The following is a 9,245-nucleotide window of genomic DNA, read 5'->3' on the forward strand; positions in this document are numbered from 1 at the left end:
CCCCCCCCCCCCAACCCTGTAAAATTTGCGTAATACGTATCTGTTTCCAAAATGCTAAAGGATAATAATTATTTTAATGGGTTCCAATTGTCTTATTAAGCAAGTTTATGTTATTAATTGTAGTTCAGTTTCTAATATCTATTCAGTATACATAATCAGTACTAATTTATCCTCGATGAGGAAACTTATAATAAAGGAAAAAATGCTTTTTTCTCAACCTTGGGATTTGTTCTACTTCTCCTTTCAGGAAAAACTGAAGTGTCATCCACTTTTTTTTTTTAATATGAAATTACGAATTTTCGTAAAGAAAAGTAATTTTTAACCAAACAATTTGATGAAAAACCAAATAGTTGACCTTTCAAGCGAAAAAGGACGAATTTTCAACGAAATTTTAAACCAAAAAGTTTTCTATCAAATATTTAAGTTGTCCACTCCTACACTCAGAAAATTGTTTGTTTGAATCAAACAACAAATTTTATTTGAATTCATATAATGGAATCAAATAAATTTTTAGAGAAGAAGTATTTTTATAGTATATTTTTTTTACAGAAGAGTATTGTGAATAAATTGACACACCACACTTTACTAAAAATTAATTGTAAGTTTATTTCTAATAAAGACGGGTACGGGTCTTACTCTTGTAGACAGATCAAGAGTAAGAGCGATAACTATGTTTCTCCGCGGAGTGAAATTTGTAAGTGTCTGGAACAGTACCGATAGAGTAAGCTGAGAGTTGTCGAGATACAAAATTGAAGAAGGGATGAAAGGATGCTTATTGCTTATTGGCTGAGGAGCGTGGACACACCCTAATCGTGACGTAGCATATTTTGAGAAAGTCAAATCATCTTCAGACTGAGTTTATGTACAATTGTAAACGTTTTTATGGTAGGGTCAGCAATTTGAGTTGAGCTATGAATCTAAGCTGCTTAAGTGGTAAATGCAATCTGGACGAAAGATGTACAGTATCCGTTCAAATTAGAGTTTTCACAACTTAGTCCCTAAAGTGCTAGAACGTGCGGCGAACAAAGGTAGAGAATTTCAGAATCATAAATATAGACAACTTGAGATAGTTATAACAGCTGCATTTTAACTATTTTAAACCTCTGTAAATACAATCTAGGAACTGCTTTGGGGAGAATTTAAGGTTGCAGGCTAAGGCCTGAAGATTCTAAATTGCTAATACGTGCGATGACAAAGATCAGTTTTAAGCGGTGTACAAAATTAATTTAAGAATTAATTCAAGGTTACGACGTAACAATATTGATTGAAACAAATAATTTGTTTAGTACAATTTGTTTGATTCAAATAAAAAATTCAATTTTCTTAAACAATGCATTTGTTTAAAATCTGTTTATTCGAATTCATAAAAATATTTATTTGATTCGAACATAAAATACAGAACAAAGCATCACTACAAAGTGCCGCTAGGCATGCTAAAGCGCTGCCGGCGCTTCCTAAGGGACTAACCTAGAAACTAAATTAATTGATCATGTGATTTATTTGATGGCATTTGTATTTTTTCAGTGTTATATTATTCTAAAGGTTAAGATTTGCTATGAAAATATATATAAATTTCAAAATGAACGCAATATCTCTAGTTTAGGAACTATTTGAAGTTTAGGGTTTTTACCGTGGATATAATTGAAGATTTCGGATGTGATTAAGTCTTTTTCAATACTAACCTCCTTTCTTTACAATGATGATTTATGAAATCAATCATGTTCTTTTATATTATAATTATCACTGTGTACTTAAAAGCAGAAACACTTATATATACATTAAATTCAAATGTCTAACTCTGGTTAATTATTCTAATTTATGATTTTTCAATACAGAAATGAGAAGCACAGAGTTAAAAATTAAGCAGAATTAAGCATTCGGGTTGAATAAGTGTTTCTGCTTTTACATATACAATGATATTTATGATTAACAATAAACATATTATCGAGATCATACATTATTTTTATTAAGAATACTCAATTTTGAGGTTAAGTGTAAAAAAAAGATTTACGTCCCTTAAACAAAATCTTTAATTAATTATAAAAACATATATTCAATGTAAACATAAACTTTACTTATTTTAAAGAAGATATTTATTTAAACAAACCAAAACGTTTATTTGAATCAAACATACATTTGTTTGACCCCATATAAAAGAAATAATTTGTTTGATTCAAACAAACACTTTTCTCAGTGTAAAGATTTTACAACAAAAAAGGTTTAATTCTCAATCAAAGAGGTAAAGTTAAAAAAATTTTTCAAAAAATGGAGACGGTCTTGAGAATTTTCAAAATGCACTCACTTTTTAAATTTATATCAAAAATGTCGAGAGTTATCGTGTTTACGGACGGACAGACAAACAGATGACATTGTAAAAACTTGATTTTCGGATTCAGGGGGTCTCGAAACGTCAAAATCCGTTGAAAAACTCTGGTGTCAAATTTCGGACAATTCTAATACTTTCTCAATCATAAATGATGAGAATGTAAAAAACAATCCTCATCAAAATACATAAATTTTTAACTAAAAAATTTAATTTACTACACAATTTTTTTAAAAGTCAAAACGATGAAATACCTACACAAAATTCTAATTTTTACCTGAAAATATTATTTTGCAGCAAAAAAGTAAATTTGCTAATAAATAGTTATATTTTCATGAAAATAGTTTAATTCTAAACCAAATATGGTTCAATTTCCAACCAAATATGTGATTTTTTAGCTCAAAGTCAGTTTTCCAATAAATAGTTTATTTTTCTACAAAAATGTTGAATGTTCAAGCCAAAATGATTAAATATCTTCAAAAAATCAGTTTTTAGCCTAAAAATATTATTTTTCAACAAAAAAGTTAATTTTCTAACCAATAGTTACATTAACATAAAAATATTTTAATTTCTAACGAAATACAGTGAAACTCTGAGACTGGGCCGATTTTGGGGCTGACCTTGGTGGGGAATTACTCAGTTATAGGGCCGTTTCGTAGAAAACGCTTTTGTTTGTTCACGTCTGAGCGACTGCCGCTCACTTCGCGCAGCTCCTTTTACTCTAACTTTAATTTTTTAATCAAAAATATGAATTCAAAAATATTATTTTCAACTGAATGATTTAATGTTTTACCAAAATTTTGAATTTCCAAGCTAAAAATACGACTTTCCTATAAACCTGTTAAATTTCTGATCTGAAAATATAAATTTTTAACTAAAATGATCAGTTGATAACCAAAAAGATAATCCCTTTTTACAAGTAGTTTATTTTTCAACTAAAAGATACAAAATTTTCATAAAGCTAGTTGAATTCTTGACCAAAAAAGGTTATTTTACAACCAAAAAATTGTACTTTTTAACTAAAAAGGATGAAATTTTAATCATAAAGCTTAAATTTCTATGAAAAATACGAATTTTCAACAAAAAATGGAATTTTTAAAGAAAATTCCTAAGATTGATTTTCTAATAATGGAATATTGCAATTTTCAAGCAAATAAATTCATTTCTTCCCTGGCGGACCGAAGGAACCGAAAGGAGCCTCTACAAAGTGCCCTCAAAGAGCCTACTGAGCCCCCCTTCGGTTACTTCTTTAAAAAACTCAAAGAAACTGCAAGTCCAACTTTTAAATGGTTGAAATTCGGATTCAACGTTAAAATTTCTATTAGAAACTCAAGGAGCAATCGCAATACTTTTTTTTTGTAGCGTTAAAAATTGAAGAAAATGTCATTAACTTCTGCTGAAGGTGATTTCAAGCGCATCCATAATAGCTTAAGTAGTATTTGCGCGCGAAGTTTAAAAATAAAATTCTCTCACTTGCATCGCAGCGTTGTTATCCGAGGCTTCCACTGCGTGGCGCTAGCATCCAGACAAAATTTTTAAAGTTACCGACCTAACGATTATCAACTGCGCTACTAAAAGAAGATGCACTTGAAGCCGCTTTCGGCCCATGTAATGACAGGTATTTTATTTTTTAATGTTTTTAACATTGCAAGGAAAAGTATTGTGATTACTCCGTGAGTTTCTAATGCAAAGGTTAACGTAGAATCTGAATTTCAACAATTTAAAGGTTGATCTTGCTGTTTTTTTTTTAGTTATTTAAGAAGGAACCGAAGGGGGAGTCAGTGGGGTCTTTAATGGGACTTTGTAGAGGCTTCTTTCGGTTCCTTCGGTCCGCCAGGGTTCAGCCGAAATAGCATTGTTAACAAATTCAAATTTCAACCAAGTAATTGAATTTTTGAACGAAAAATCTGTTTAGTAAAATATTTTTTCTTCTACTAATTAGTTACATTTTCGGCTAAATAATACAAATTTTAACCAAATACGATAAATTTCGAACCACTGAAAAACGGGAAATGCATCATTGTATGTCCCAAGGCCCACAAGGCATTAAGTTTATATGTTTGAGGTTAAAATGCCAACTGGCAATTTTACGTAAAAAGTATTAAATCTAAACATTGTTTCAATCTTTGGTCACCTATATTAAGAAAATATACAGAAACAAGTTTCTTCATTTGCAATTATAATATACAATTTGCACTTAAATATTTATTTTACAGTTTGTATGAAAAAATCAAACCAAAATGGGGAAACTACTGGAGCACTCCGTGAAAAATAACTTATTGTTGTTTTGAATTTCGGTAAATTATTCAAAATGACTTTTTTCTAATGCACGCACGAAATGTTCGATTTTCGACGCATGTATTGCGTGCAGGAAGTGACCAATTCCTAAACCGTGGTAAAAAGCAGTTAGAAAAATACTGTTTGTAGCTGCTGCGCTTGCGCTCTTTGAGTAAGATTACTTTTTTTGATGTTGCACTTACGCATTTACGCATTAACCTCACTTCCCTATGATTTGACGCTTGACAAGTTGAGTGATAAGTTACCATAAATGACTGATAAATTATCATAAATTGCCGATAAATTACCGAAAATTTTTGAAACTTTTAGAAATCTGAAATTATTGGTAATTTAATCATTTTTCATAAATTTCTGGATATTTCGGAAATTTAACCAATTTTTCATAAATTTTTGAAGTTTATCAAATTTTCAGAAATTTTGGATATTTTTGAATTTCTTCCAAAAAGCTTCGGATTTACTAAATTTCTATAAATTTTCGGTAATTTACAAATTTACAAAAAATTTCCGGAATTTTTTGGTAATGTTTGTAATTTTACCATAAATTTCCAAAAATTACCATACATTTTCAAAAAATTGGTTTTTATTGTATCTCAAATCGAAAATTTTCTGTATTTGTTAAAAAAAATATCGTCTGCTACATGAGCTAAAAGTATGCAGTTGAAACTCTTGTGAAGTTTACAGTACTTGCAATCGGCTCATCTTCGGGTCGTTTCCTGCTCGTCTTCGACTCGTCTCTGGCTCGTACAACCACACTCGTGTGGAACTGCCTACTTTCCGCACTTGTAGCACAATATACTATATTGTATTCAGGCATACTGATACACTATAAAAAATCCTTCTGGCCAAAAAACATTGTTAAATATGATTATTTTTATTGTTTTTATTAAACTGGTACATGTAATCTCTTTGAAAAAATTTAAGTTTCTAATTCACATTTAAATTCTTTGGCAGTCAAAGTTTATAAAAAACTTAACTATAAGCAAACAATTTTTTTTGTTGATAACCCTTTATTACGAATTTATAAATTTTATTAATTCAGAATGGAGATGACTGCTACAGATCATGGAATTCTTTAAAGTCATGGAATATCAGGGAAAATCTAACATAGTAGGAAAATTTTGGATTAACTGAAGGTCTTTTTTTTTTATTTTGCAGAGAATTTAACAACTTTGTTAAAAAGTCATTCTTTTTGGTTGAAAATTCAGTTGTTTTGTTGGATATTCATCTATTTTAGTAGAAATTGCACTTTATTTGGTTGAAAATTATAACTGATAGGAGATTAATCTGTTTCGGTTGAGTATTTAACCATTTTGTTGAAAAAAATCTTTCATCTAGGTTCACAATTCTTTATTTTAGGAGGAATTGCATTTTATTCCGTTTAAAAATAATATCTGTTTGATAAAAAATTAATCTGTTTTGGTTGGTGATTCAACTATTATGTTGAAAAAATCTTTTTTCTTGTTGAAAATTCATCTATTGTCATCTAAATTGCATCTTTTTTTTAAAAAATCATAACTGTTTGGTGGAAAATTCATCCCTTGTGGTTAAATTCAACTTGGTTTAAAATTAAAATAGTTTTTGGTTGAAGTATCTACTATTACAGTTTTCGTTAAAAAATTGTATTTTCTGTTTGAAAATTCTACTATACTTAGTTGAAATAAGTGGAATGACTTTTTTAATCAAATTTTGTTGTTGCTGATGGTACATTATAATTTAGTTGCAAGCCACTTTTTCCAAACTTAAATATTTTAATGAAAATTCGTATTTTTTTGTTTTTTGTTTTACTATTGAATTGTAAATTTCTTTAAAAATTCAAATAATGTATTACAAATTTATGTAATTTGTTGAAAATATATCTTCTTACTTGAAAATTGATCTTTTCGTTGAAAACTCATTTCTTTTAGTTAAAAATGTGGTTTTAACTGAAAATTTAAACATTCAATTTTTGGTCGAAAATTTATCGGTTTAGGTCAAAAATTCAACTATTTTCTTGAAAATTAATTAATTAATTAATTAATGAAAATTAATTAATCATCTTTAACATTTTTCGTGGAGGATTCATCTTTTTTAGTTCAGAATTGAACTACTTAGTTGAAACTAAGAATGTTTTGTTGAAAATTTATTTTTTTATTGATGATTTATTATTTTAGTTGAAGAACCCTTTTCTTTGTCCAGATGCTAACTCTGTATTTTTTATTTTGATATTTCTTTTCGTTAAAAATTAAATTTTTCAACTGAAAATTTAACTATTACATCTTTGGTTTAAAAATTAGATCTTCAGTTGAAAATTCATGCATTTTGATCAAGTTGCTTTTGTAAATTAATCTTTTGTTTTCGAAAATTCAAATATTTGGTTAAAAATTTATTTTTTGTTTTATGATTTATTACATTAATTAAACATTTATTTCCTAAATTAAAATTTAATTATTCCATTTTTGTTTGAAGAATTGATCTTTTCTTATAGAAATTTTATCTTATTAATTAAAAATTGAACTATTTTGCTGAAAATTTATTTTATCTGATTCAAAATTACAACTTTCTCATTGAAAACTTATAGCTTTAGTTAAATACTATATTTTTTTACTGAAAATTTTTGAACTCACCAATTTTTTGTCGAAAATGTATCATTTTTTATAGAAATTAAATCTAATGCTTGGAAAAATCACCTATTAAGTCGAAAATTTAGTTTATTTGGTTGAAAATTAATTTTTTAAATTTATTAAAATTAATAAAAATATTAATTTTGTTGTATTGTTGACACTTCGTATATTGTGGTAGAATATTAATCTTTTTGGTGAATAAGTCATCCTATTAATTAAAAATTCATTCTTTCGTGGAAAATTGGAGTATTCTGCAAATTCCTTGAAAATTTTAAACATTTATTTGAAAATTCATATAATTTGTTAAAAATAAATCTCCTTGATTGGAAATTTATCTTTCTAGCTAAAAATTAATTTTTTAAGTTAAAAATTATTTTTCTTTTAACTGACAATTTAACCGCTCAATTTGTTTTCAAGAATTTCTCTTTTCTGATAGAAATTTAATCTTTTTGGTTAAAAATTCCTCTTTTTCTTTAAAAATTGAATTATTTGGCTGAAACTTTATTTAACTTGTGGTTGACTATTATTTTCATTTGACTTAAAATCTGAATATTTTGTTAAAAACTAAGATTTTTAGCTAGAAGTTCATGTATTCTGATGGAAAATGGTCTCTTTTGGTAAGAAATTCAACTTCTGGGTTAAAAATTGATTTCTTTAGTTAACAATTTTACAATTTCTTTAAAAATTCCTTTTTGTCATTCGAAAGTTAGCCTGTTTTGGATGAAGATTCAATTAATTGGTTAGAAATGCGTTTTTTTTTTTGGTGGAAATATCATTTATTATACTTTTTGTTGAGAATAATTTTTGTTAAGGTTCATCCCACTTTAGTTGAAAGTTCAATTATTTCTTTAAGCAATTCTATTAAATTTTAAAGTGAATTGCTCTAACTGAAAACTTAATTCTCCCATTTTTAGTTCAAAATATATATTTTTGAGTTAAAAACTCAACTATATGGTTACAAATTTATGTATATTACGTATGTATTACGTAATTTATGGATCACCCCTTGAGAATTATATTGTTTCTGCTGAAATAACAGAAGAAAAATGTAATAAGATTCAAATTTTCCCGCGTATTGCCAGTATCTTTCGGCGCCTGTGCAGAATAGTTGTGACGCGCGTCAAAGCGCTAGACAGTTACATGTCAGAACAGTTACGTTACATTTCCTTTAAAAGCATGTAGCAAGATATTGCTTTACAAAAAGGAGAGGATATAACACAGTTTTTAAGTAATCTCAATTTGGAGGTGAAAAATATGAGTGAATCTAACTGGTATTTCAGCAAGTCTCGATAATTTGGGTAAGTTTGCAATGAAAATGTGTAAGAATCCTGGATGCTTTGTGGAATTTTCTATAAAATTAAATAAATTCTTGTCGTAAAAAGAGATTAATGTTCCTCAAAATACTCAAAAATCCGCGTAACTTTCTGTAAAATCTCGAAATTTCATCTATAGCAAAGATATTATAAACGTAGATGCGGTACGGGGCGTCGGAGTGGGGAATTATATATATATAGGACATCACATTTTCTGCCCTAGCGAGGTGCTGCCCTCATCGTACTACGAAGTCGAATTCTTGTTTTCTCATTCTTCGTAAAATATGACGGTAAAGCAGTAGAAAATTTTTTTGAGGTTAGAAAAGTTTGACATGTATGTATCGCTGAATTTTTTTCAGATCTGAAGCTTGATCCAGGTTTTCGGTACAGTCTTTTTTTAATTATAAAAAAATGTTCTCGTAAAATCATATTTTTCATAAAAAAAAAAGTATTATAGAAAGACATTTCAAGATAAACAAGTGCTGGAAGCATTTTTCTTTGACAATTTTTTTTTAAATTGAAATAATCAAATATTTATACCAAAGAAACAACTTTTTTAATGTTTGAAGTATTTAAACATTACTGTTTAAATTTAAAATAATAATTAAGACAAAATATATTTCTGGATAAGATATTTTGGTTGAAAATGTATATAGTATTTTTTAAATCACAAAAGTTCTTCTGAAAAATCGAAATGTTAATTAAAAACAC

The 9,245-nt window shown here is 27.7% G+C and overlaps 1 protein-coding gene across 2 annotated transcripts in view; it reads left to right on the forward strand.

Annotated features, from left to right (window-relative positions):
• The first annotated feature begins 8,364 nt into the window (after positions 1-8,364).
• Positions 8,365-9,245, forward strand: part of LOC117175427 (putative ankyrin repeat protein RF_0381) — a 12,563-nt gene continuing 11,682 nt past the window's right edge. For both annotated transcript variants that reach the window (XM_033365137.1, XM_033365144.1), the window contains exon 1: positions 8,365-8,519. The gene's annotated coding sequence lies outside the window, so the exon portion shown is untranslated. The remainder of the gene's footprint in view (positions 8,520-9,245) is intronic.

This window comes from Belonocnema kinseyi, chromosome 1 (genome assembly GCF_010883055.1).
Source record: "Belonocnema kinseyi isolate 2016_QV_RU_SX_M_011 chromosome 1, B_treatae_v1, whole genome shotgun sequence".
Lineage (NCBI taxonomy): Eukaryota > Metazoa > Arthropoda > Insecta > Hymenoptera > Cynipidae > Belonocnema > Belonocnema kinseyi.